This window comes from Ovis canadensis, chromosome 8, assembly GCF_042477335.2.
Source record: "Ovis canadensis isolate MfBH-ARS-UI-01 breed Bighorn chromosome 8, ARS-UI_OviCan_v2, whole genome shotgun sequence".
In the NCBI taxonomy this organism is placed as follows: Eukaryota; Metazoa; Chordata; class Mammalia; order Artiodactyla; family Bovidae; genus Ovis; species Ovis canadensis.
The window spans coordinates 62,613,848-62,625,384 of record NC_091252.1 but is presented as its reverse complement, the minus strand read 5'-3'; positions in this window follow the sequence as shown (position 1 = coordinate 62,625,384).

Below are 11,537 nucleotides of genomic sequence, written 5' to 3'. Positions count from 1 at the left end.
TTTTGTAAACCACTTCCTCTGTAATTCATTCTCAACTTGGTATGACAAGCACTGCAGACATCTCTCACAGAAAAGTCTGTGTGCAAAACACAAATAACACCAACACTGAGTCTCTGCCTCAAGGATGCTCACTATTTGGCAGAAGGAACAGTACCAAGTCTAGAGAAAGAAGTCAGTTCTCCTGCCCAACATTTCTATCTGCCTCCAGAATTGCATGCTCTCCACTGAGTAGACAAATCCTTCCTAAAAGAGTTGAAAAATCTCTCCCCAAAGACACAGTTTCCAGATGCAGCCATGATGAGAACACCTCTCCCCCCGATGCAGCACCCATGAGGACAGGATCCAAACAGCTGGACCCTTTGACGCTAAAATCAAGCTCCGTTCTCACCGCTGGCTCCAAAGCATGATGCTGGTCCTTCCCAACCAACCAGGAAAGCACCAGAGGACTTCCTGTGTGCCCAACCTCCAGTCAGACTTAAGCTTTCCAGTCTCAGGATAATTTGACCATTGGATGGAGAAGAGGAACAAACAGAGATGGAGCCCGGCAGCATTCTGGGTCCACAAAGAATGGACCAACTCTCTCAAATGGCTTGAATTTGGCAAATCCCAAAATTCTCTTTGCCAAGAACGTTTTTGCCTTAATTTCTTAAACCCATGTGAATTTCAAAGGAAATTTGGTCCGTATGTTTCTGATTCATTTACACTTAACTCATCACAAAGTTGTTGTGAAATAGCCATTTGATGTCCAAGAAGCCTTTAGAAGTCCTCCCCTTTGCCTTTTCTCCCTTGCCAACTGCTAAATACAATTCCACTCCGGAATCTCTGTAAGTTGGATGAAAACTCAGGACTGAAAGAAAACTCTTGTCTTGATAAAACATTCTTGTCAGCATGTAGACAATTTAAACCCACGGGAAACAGAATTCCTTGAAGCTCCTGAAATTTCCTCCAATTCAGGGTTCGTGTTCCCTTTCTGAACTTATGTTAGATGCAAAGCAGAAACATTGAGGTGGAAACAGACATGGCACCGGTCTCACCTCAGTCGCAGCTGACACACCGCGGAGAACAGTTGCCTCAGTGTTCACTAACAGACATTCCTGCTTCCAGTCTTTGGGAGTGCTGCTGTCATATCCCTGCAGTGTGACTCTTTTACGCCAAAAATGTCTTTGTTGTCTCCCAACTTACCCACCAGAATCCAGCATGCAACGTGGCTGAGCCATCAGCTATAGAAGGCCCAGACTTAAGTCTCTGCTTACCTCATCCATAATACAATCCCAACATAAGCCAAATTCAAAGTGATAGAATTTAGGAGGGAAGGATGTAGCAGACCTGTGGTTTCTAGTAGGTTCTTTGGTGTGGGCATTGTGGTGTTGGTTTTAGTATCAAATACTGGAAAGGAGACGCGTGGGGGTTAGAGAGGGTCCTTTGTACTTGCTCAGGGGTCTGTACACACGAGTGAACCCGGAAACCTCAGGCATCCTGGGGAAAGTAGGCAGTGCCCACCAGCCTGGAGAGGAAAGTGATGAGAATGCATTCTGGGTACTTGGCGAGGCGTTCCCGAACGCCCCAGTGCTGCCTCAGCATCCTCCTGTCTTCCTTCCTGCCAGCCCCGCCTCCCCCATCCCGCAGAACAAAGACGCTTCAGATCCCAGGACGTCAAGACTGGGTCACAGCCGGAATCCCTCCCAAACAATCCCCTTCTTCACCTCTGTGTGCCCTCCCCCTATCGTTTTTTCTTTCCTACTTATTCTGAAATCATTTTCTTAAGCATTTTTAAACCATATTTGCATTTAATCATCTGGAAAAATATCCTTTCTCGCAGCCTCTGAGCTCTTTCAAATACCCCTCAGTGAATCTAAACAGAACTTGAACCATTTTAAACAACTCCCTCTTGGCTCTGTAAAGTTGCCATGTTTTTCCCCCTTATTTTAAATTGTGCAAACAATTAGACATTTTGAAAACGGCATGCATCAAGTCGGGCAAATCAGGTTTTAATTACTTTAAAACATTTATAATCCCTGCTGTCAGAATCAGCCTTCTCCCTTTGGGCACATAATAGCCTAGGACTGTTGTGATATCTTTCTGGTTTGACCTAAATATCTCTTTACTTTATTGAGTCAGTACAAGGCCCAATAGGTCAAAAATTAGGCATGGGTGGTTAAAGAGTAAATACCTGCTACAAGATGCTGGAGTTAAGAGGAATTATAAAATTAAATCTTTAGAGGTCTGTAACTAAGTTCACATTGGTATTTAAATACCAAATAATCTTCCAATTTTTATGCATAGTTTTCAGTCACTGTAACAAAAACATGATGTCGCCTGCAAGCTGTGAGCCCTGTGCTTGGCTTCCTTGTTTACATTCACAGCTATAAACACAATCTTATACAGGCTTGTGTGGAAGCAAATTTCCCATTGTTTGCTGCATTCACCACGTGGAGAAATTTCTAGAATTTTTCTTCATAGTCTCATTCTTTATGCATTGGCCCCTAAGTGCCTTAACATTTCAGGGTCTGATCACACCTTTACTTACCAGCATCCCATCATAGGTTTATAGTCTCTTCGTTTTTAACCCCTCTCAGATTTCAAAAGTTGTAAACAGAAAATTGTGCCAAGGATATTTATTAATGTCTTGTCTTTGCAAATGCCTTTGCTATAGCCCTAGTGCATACTATAGGCACCTTCCCAGCAGCTTAAAACATATCTATCTTGTTATCTCAGATGGTAAAGGATCTGCCTGCAATGCAGGAGACCTAGGTTCGATCCCTGGGTGGGGAAGATCCCCTGCAGGAGGGCATGGCAACCCACTCCAGTATTCTTGCCTAGAGAATTCCCATGGATAGAGGAACCTGGTGGGCTACAGTCCATGGCGTCACAAAGAGTTGGACATGCCTAAGCTACAAAGCACAGCATATCTTTCTAGAAAGAACTCAGTTCAGCCATTCACCAGAGCACTCTTGGCAACTAACTACAGGGAGATGGATTTTTAAACAGAGCTTTCAACTTTTTTAATGGGTTAAAAAAAAAAAAGATCCTGCATCAACATGGTGGTTGGAGAGAATGTGAAACTGGGCTTCACTAAATTGATCAGAAGAAAGTTGAAAAAAGGTGTAGAAGAAGAGAGAGAAAGGAAAGAAGAGAGAAATAAATGATGATCAGAAAGAATTCAAAGGAAAGAAAAATATTGAAAAGCAAATACCAGCAAAAGACCATTAAATCTATTAAATAGAAACAGGGCAAACAAATGTGAATGTGGAGAGAAAATAATTAAATTCAGAGTCCCTTGGCCGGTGTAGAAATATGGATTCCAGAAATAAAATTGCAAATGTACATTTTTATTACCAAATAATCCCTACCTTGCATTATGGAATTAAATTGCATGTGTGTGCATACACACACACACACACACACACACATTTGGTTTGCTGCGCTCCTCAACTAGATGTGATCAGTGAGTGTGCTCTAAGGGTGATGATTAGCTCTTCCCACACCCCCAAACTCCAGGTCGGGGGTGGTCTCCCCAGTCCTCGGTACAAGCAGGGATCAGAGCACAGGATTATGTCACCAACCACCACCGCCACAAAAAACTCATCTTCGCAAACATCTCTAAAAGAGTGGGCCCCACCCTGGTCTCTCAGCAGCATCCAGCAATCAAGTCACAGCATTTCAGAATCCACAACCCATCTCTGCACAAGTCTCTGCCCAGGACGTTCTCAAACACTACATAAAATATAGAAGCCCCTGCCCCTTGGTTGCATCGCCATATTTCACCCAGATGGGGTCCTCTGTTAGGGATCATATGTTGTCTATCTGGCAACTACACTGAGCCTTTCTGTCTTATGAATGATGCGTAAAAGAAAATATATAAAGATATAAAGATTTCTATCTTTAAAAGAAGTAGGGACTTCCCTGGCAGTCCAGTGGTTAAGTCTCTGTGCTTTCAATGCAGGGGGCATGGATCTGATCCCTGGTGGAGGAACTAAGATCCCACATGCAATGCAGCACAGCCAAAAAACTAGAAAAATTTTTTTTTACTTTTTTTTTAAATTAAAAAAGTAATAAAAGAGATAGATATCCCCCCACACACTGTACTTTGCTGATGTTCATGGAAATCCAGTTCATCTTTCAGATTTTATTATAGCCCTTGTGTTTCTGACTCTATTTTTTGACAGAGAGCTGTTTTTCTTAGATTACTTTTCCACTAAATATCTACTATAAAGAAAGCTGAGCGCTGAAGAATTGATGCTTTTGAACTGTGGTGTTGGAGAAGACTCTTGAGAGTCCCTTGGACTACAAGGAGATCCAACCAGTCCATCCTAAAGAAAATCAGCCCTGAATATTCATTGGAAAGACTGATGCTGAAGCTGAAACTCCAATACTTTGGCCACCTGATGTGAAGAACTGACTCATTTGAAAAGACCCTGATGCTGGGGAAGATTGAAGGCAGGAGGAGAAGGGAACAACGGAGGACGAGATGGATGGATGGCATCACTGACTCAATGGACATAAGTTTGAGTAAGCTCTGGGAGTTGGTGATGGACAGGGAAGCCTGGCATGCTGCAGTCCATGGGGTTGCAAAAAGTCAGACACGACTGAGCAACTGAACTGAAGTGAATATCTGCTTGTTTCTAAAACACAAGATCTAATTTTAAACTTGATATTATTCTCTGTAATTTTCTATCAGAAGAGAGAAAAAATGTACTCCTGAGGTTCCAGTATTGGAACAACTATCAAAAATCCTAGAGTCTCTGAACTAGAATTTTCAGCTCTCTTAATGGAAAAAAAAGGATTGATGTGGTAACTGGAAAGAGTGTTAACTGGGCTTCACTAAATGGATCAGAGGAAAGTTGAAAAGTTTCTTTATGTATGTGGAATATCTTTACATACATGGAATATTTTTAGGGCTAATCAAGAAACATGCATGTAATAATCTAATTTTTAAGCCAGAGGATGCAGCTGAGCTGACCAAGGGACCACTAAGATGGGTCTACCTCTTGTTAGGGTTTGGAGGCCGTCCATAATTTTGGTGCACTTATCCAATTCAAAGAGCTCAAAGGCGACTCCAGAAAGCACAGATGACCCTTTGTTTACTGTTAGAGTGAAAATTAATGTTTACAGTGTTGATCAGTCTGCGGCGTGCTCAGTTGTGTCCAACTCTTTGTGACCCCTATGGACTATAGTCAGCCAAGCTCCTCTGTCCATGGGATTTTCCAGGCAAGAATACTGGAGTGAGTTGCCATTTCCTTCTCCAGAGGATCTTCCTGACCCCGGGATTGAACCCATGTCTCCTGTATTGGCAGGTGGATTCTTTACCACTGAGCCACCTGGGAAGCCCCTTTATTGTTGACACAAGACAACAAAAGATCCTGAAGCAACTTCTAAAACAAAGAATCCATAAATAATGTCCTATATTCTTGAATATGTTTTAATACTTTTTTTAAAAAAAATTACACATTCAGTGTAACCTCTTAACCACAAAATCCTGTTCCCAGACCATCTCATATGAAGAAAAAGGGCCACAAAAAGTGTTTAAATTATCAGAGAGATGATACCCTAAGGAGAGAAGCCCAAACCAAAACCCTGGTTTTTCAGGGAAATTGAGTGAAAAATAAGGAAGCAAACTGGAGAGTAGAAGAAGGTGAAGGGGAGCTGTAGGAAAAACAAAAATGAATGAAAAGTACAGGTGGGATGACTGTGGGCCCTTTTTCCTGAAAGACAGGGGTCTGCTCTTGTGGTGGGGTAGGGGGAGAATGATCAAGCCCACAACATTTTCCAGAAAATGTCAAGGAATTCATAGGCCCCCTCAGAGCCTCTCTAGCACCCTAGAGAAAACAACAACAGGAACATCTTTGAAGCCGACAGTAGTGTTTGGTCAAGATATTTAGGAAACAGGAAACTGGTGAAATAGACAGCTGGGCCCTTCAACACTAAATCACCACCACAGAGTATTCTGTTTCAGCGAAGGCAGAGGAGTCTGCTCCTAAATCCAAACCCAGGCCTAGCTATAGTTTTATATCCCTTTATGTTTTCTTGAGAGATGTTCTATTAAGAATAAGGTCATTCTTCGAAGTTTTTAAAATGTGGATATCATTTAAAAATTTTTGATGCCTCTAACTCAATAATTTCATGTAGTCATAAAAATAATTTGTGTTTAAGTGCTCTCCAAGGATTCTGTTCCAAGAGCTGCAATTCCTTTCATTTGGCCTAATGCCTGGGTGACATTTCCCTGCTAAGGGTCCCCGGTGGGTTCCAACTGGATAGTGTGAGTCTCTGGATGATCTGAGTTTACTGTATGTTGAGTCAGTTCTACTTCTAGCGTTGCCGGGTCAGAGAGAGAACCAGATGCCAAGTTTACTTGGGGGATTGAGACTTCAGCGTTTCCAACCTTTGTGCCAGAGAGGCTACCTTCTGAGGGATCTCATTCCAAAGAGAGTAAACAAACTCTGGAAAAATGTTCAGCCTCACTGGTAATTAAGGAATTGTAACTCAAACCAATCAGTTATTACTCTATAGTATGTGTTAGAGAGAAAACAGTATTATTCCCAAGATTGATGGCACTGTATTTAGGTACAATCCTTATCGAGTTGAATATCTTAGTAATAGAAAGAATGGTAAATACATTTATTCGCTTTGACTCGGCCCTTCCATCTTTAGGAAAACTTGAAATGAGTGAGAGAGTAGAAATGATATATACCAGATTGTTTCCAGCAAGTGAAACAAGAAACAGCCTAAACAGCCAAAAATAAAAGATCGGTTATCTAATTATGGCTAGTCCATAGGGAGCACTGTGGTCTCCGTTGACAATAGTAATTCTACCCCCAGGCCATCGTGGGCTTGTGAATTGCCATACGACTTGATTCTGGCCACTACGACAAGAGAAAACATTTTCTTAAGAGTTTTGGGAGAAAGGCATCCTCCTCCTAAGAAAAAGTTCATCTTCCAAACAGGAAGAAATTATTTATCTTCTAACTCTGGGCACTGTGCTGGATATGGTCCCTGGCACAGCTGCTGCCATCTTGGATATACCAGAGGGGAATTCAACAGCAAGAGGAGCTCCCTAGAGAAATGGAAAGCCTGGGTCCTTGACAGGATAACAGCACTGAGCCACTAAGTCAATCAACCCAAAGCCTCAACTTCCATTATATATGAAATATCCCATAGATGTGAAATATTCAACTCTGTTATAACTTAAGCTAGTTTGAGTTGAGTCTTTCTGTAACTCACTGCCAAAGGAAACTAACAGGATTCAAATTAATTTAATTTTGCATTTCCATAACAGGGAAGATTAATGTAAACTTATGGCAAGTATTTGTCAATAATCTTAAATAAGACAGTTGAATCCCCCAAAGCACAGCCAATATAATTATAATTACATAAAAACCATGAATATATCTATATCTGTATGTTATGAATAGTACTAATAAGAAATCGTTTATCGCAGTTAAAGAAAGTAAACTATTAAACATTGCAAAGTTTTTAGTTAATATTTTAAGTGCTACCTTCTATAATTTTTCTTCACATCATTTGTCAAGAAGGTGAGCCACCAAAGGTGAAGAGGCACATCGAATTCATCCCAATTTCAAGAAAATTTACTAGAATATTTTTCACTTTATATACATCAGGATGGATTTGGTTCTGTTCTAGTAACAGACAACCCAGAATTTCAATGCCTTATAATGTATTATAACTTGCTTAGTTACATATAACTTGCTTGGCTTCCCTGGTGGCTCAGGGTTAAAGCATCTGCCTCCGATGCGGGAGACCCGGGTTCGATCCCTGGGTTGGGAAGATCCGCTGGAGAAGGAAATGGTAACCCACTCCAGTATTCTTGCCTAGAGAATCCCATGGAGAGAGAAGCCTGGTAGGCTATAGTCCACGGGGTTGCAAAGAGTTGGACAGGACTGAGTGACTTCACTTTCTTTTCATAACTTGCTTAGGCTACAGTTGACTGGCGTTAGATGGAGGGGTGGCATCATACTGCTGATCAGTTACTCAGGGACTCAGACGAACTCAGCGGCCACCATTCCAACCGTTGATTGTTACTATGCCAGAGATTAAAAAAACATGCAAACTGAGTTCTGGATTTTAATGCTTCAGCTACATTATTTCCACTCTAGTTTCATTAGCCAAAACAGGTCAGATGGAACGTGCAATCCTCGAATGTGCCCGGGAGCCCCAAATATTGGCAAATAGCCCTAATGACTACAACAGGATTACAACAAATGCCTGGCTACCTTATATGTACAGGAGGTAGCCTTTCTTCTTAAACCCCAGAGGTAAGGGAGAGATGAAGCCTCTATGTAAGTAAAATTAGTCTGCTGCTGCTGCTGCTGCTACGTCGCTTCAGTCGTGTCTGACTCTGTGCGACCCCACAGATGGCAGCCCACCAGGCTTCCCCATCCCTGGGATTCTCCAGGCAAGAACACTGGAGTGGGTTGCCATTTCCTTCTCCAATGCAGGAAAGTGAAAAGTGAAAGTGAAGTCGCTCAGTCGTGTCTGACTCTTCACGACCCCATGGACTGCAGCCTACCAGGCTCCTCTGTCCATGGAATTTTCCAGGCAAGAGTACTGGAGTCTAGTGAGACATAAAACATCCCCTCATATGTTTTAAATACATGCCCAACTTCACCCAGCAATTGATTCCTCAGGGTTCATATGGTTGCTAGAACATGTGGTTCAAGTCTCAGCCTATTATAAATGTAGTGGAGACTTTTGTATCATTCCTCAAGTGCTGCCATGAAAGACCACCAGACAGCAAAGAGATTCATGGTTACAAGAGATCTCCCTTGCAAAATCTGCACACATCACCAAAAGCAACCAGCCATGAATCTGCCTGCTAGGAGATACCAGCCCTTCTCTCTACTGCCTGCTATCTTTCTGCATATGTTTGGGACGTTTTTAACCTTTAACATTCTGGACTGAGATCAAACATAAATTCTGAATTGTGAAACTCAGAGTGAACTTATCAGAGTTCATTCCTCATTTTGTTTCCCTATTCTTTCATTACATGAGTTAATTCTTCAAAACTTTAACTTGACTCCCCAGGAGCACAGCTTTTCCCATTTGCAAGTTGTGAACCTTCCACTGTTGAACTGCCATTCTTCCTTAGCTACTTTCTCCAACAGCCCATAAAAATCATAGAGGATCACCAGCTGCTAGGCTATGTTAGATCCTCCCAGCCACCAGAGGAACAGGCAAGGATCCTTCTCAGGGGACTCTGTGTCTGAGAGCAGTCCAGTAGCAGTGATCTAAGAGCATGGCCCAGCCTTGGGCTATGGAGATGGACTAGCAGCTGATTTAAGGGAATGGCAACCCACTCCAGTAGTGTTGCCTGGAGATTTCCATGGACAGAGGAGCCTGGCAGGCTACATGCCATGGGGTCACAAACAGTCAGACACAAGTGAGCAACTAACAATTTCAGTTTCATTTGGATGGGAGAAAATTGGTTTGACTGCCCTCTCGGTGGTGGTTGGTGCATTCCTCATCGAATTCTATAGAGATAATTTTACTCTTCCCAGAGTATATCAACCAGAGATTTTTAGATTATAAGTATCAGAAACCTTCACTTACACCAGATTTTTTGGAAAAAAAAAAAAAAAGGATTTACTTATTGGCTCATAAAATATTCAGGGGTAGGGCTGGTTTGAGGCAAAGCTTAATCCAGGGGCTTAAGTGATATCACTGGGATGTGATTTCTCCTTCTCTTTTTCTCAGCCCTCCTTTCTCCATCCTGGCTTGCTCTTCGACAGATTTTCCCCTCGTGAGTGCAGGATGAATGCCAAGAGCTCTGCGGGTCACATCTAGTTCTCAGCAGACCCAGCAAAAGCCTTGAGCTCCACACACTGACAAGCCAACACACACCGACAGGTCAGGGGCGTCCCCCAATCAAGGCATCCATCATTGGCCTGGAGGATTAAACATGCAAGCTGACTGTGGGCAATCAGGCTTGCCCCTAGGGGTAAGGATGGGGTTAGGACTCCCCAACCTGTGGTAGTGGAGAGGAGGACAAGTATGTGTCCCCAAAAGAAATCCAGGGTACTCTGATGGAAAGAAGGTTGAAGAGATGCCGGGAACCCAGACATGCAGGCAGCCCTTTTTGGACTCGGTTCCTCGTCTTTGTCTCCTTCAGAACTGGCTTTTCTTTTATTTCAGTCTGGGTGGTTGGGAGGTGGGCAGGGTCAGGGAGTGGGTGGATGGTGTTAGTGAAGCTTTCAGGCACTAACAGCCACGTTTCCATTTTGATGGGAACTTCCTGAAGACCCAGTGAGTCAAAAGAAAGAGCCTTGGCCTGGTGGTCTAAACCCCTCAGGCTGGGTCTCAGCTCAGAGACCTTAGGTAACTCACTTCATGGACTTGATTTTCTTATTCATGACTGACAGGGATGGACTATATAATCTCTGGATGCAGTGATTTTTTTTGTTTGTTTGTTCAATGACATCAGGATAGGATTGCAAATCTTACCCAGGGTGCCATGGGTGACACAAGGTGTCAACCCCACCCTCTGATTCCAAGTGGAAAGGCTCTTTCTGAAACACCACAGCTTATAAATGAACAAAAGAGGGCAGTGTTGACACGTTTGCTGGTGGATTGGATGAGAGTGGGGAGGGGAGATGGAGAAGGCACAGGCATCACCACAGTTTTCAGGTCATTAACAAAGATGGCATTACAGTTGGCACAGGAAGGACGAGGTTGACTATTTTCTGATCCATAGAAGAAACAAGTCTGACTTTAGATCTATCTGCTTTATAGTGATATTGGGATAGAGATGTGGAATTCCCAGGAGACCTTTAAAGCAGAATTGGAGCTTGGCAGCTAGAAGAAGGCTGGAAATGGGGACGCCTGAGTGCATCAAATAGAAAGTTTGACAGAACTTAGAAGGATAGGTGAGAGTTCTGGGTGATGTGTAGACTGACTAGGAAGGGTCTCCCTTTCAAAGGTAAGGGGCAGGGCACAAGATACCTGGAAGAGGAGAATAGAAGGCTCGTGAGAGAGTCACTGAAAGCAGATGAGAAGAGGGTTTGGGGATGGTTGGGGTGAGAGAGGGAGCAAGCAAGAGATGGGGAGGAGTGAGGACACAGATCTGCAAACCTCCTTCCTCAGAAAGATCTAACGGGCCTCCTTGGATGGAGGTGGTGGGGAGTGGGCCCAGGCAATGACAAAGCTAGAGAGGCAGTGGGTGTTGAAATGGGGACAGTGAACTCAGACGAGTCCAGAAAGTGCTGTCTGCTCAGCAGCCCGGGGAGGTGTGGGGGTGCAGGAGTTGGGGAGACTTGGAGAAATGAGACAGGAGCTCTGAAGCACAGCTGTGAGGAATAAATTAGCAAGTCAGCAACACTTGGGTTTTTTTTAATTTGCCCAGAATTGCTGACCAACCAACATTAAATTGTACAGGCCATCTTCCAGAAGCACGCTGGAACTAGATGTCAAGGCAACAAGACGGAAAACTAGAGCAAAGCTCACAGAATACAAACGAAGTGGGTTTGTATTTATTTTGGTTCCTCAGGACTCTCAGGAGCCATTCAGTCCCTGGCGGGCCCGGACCT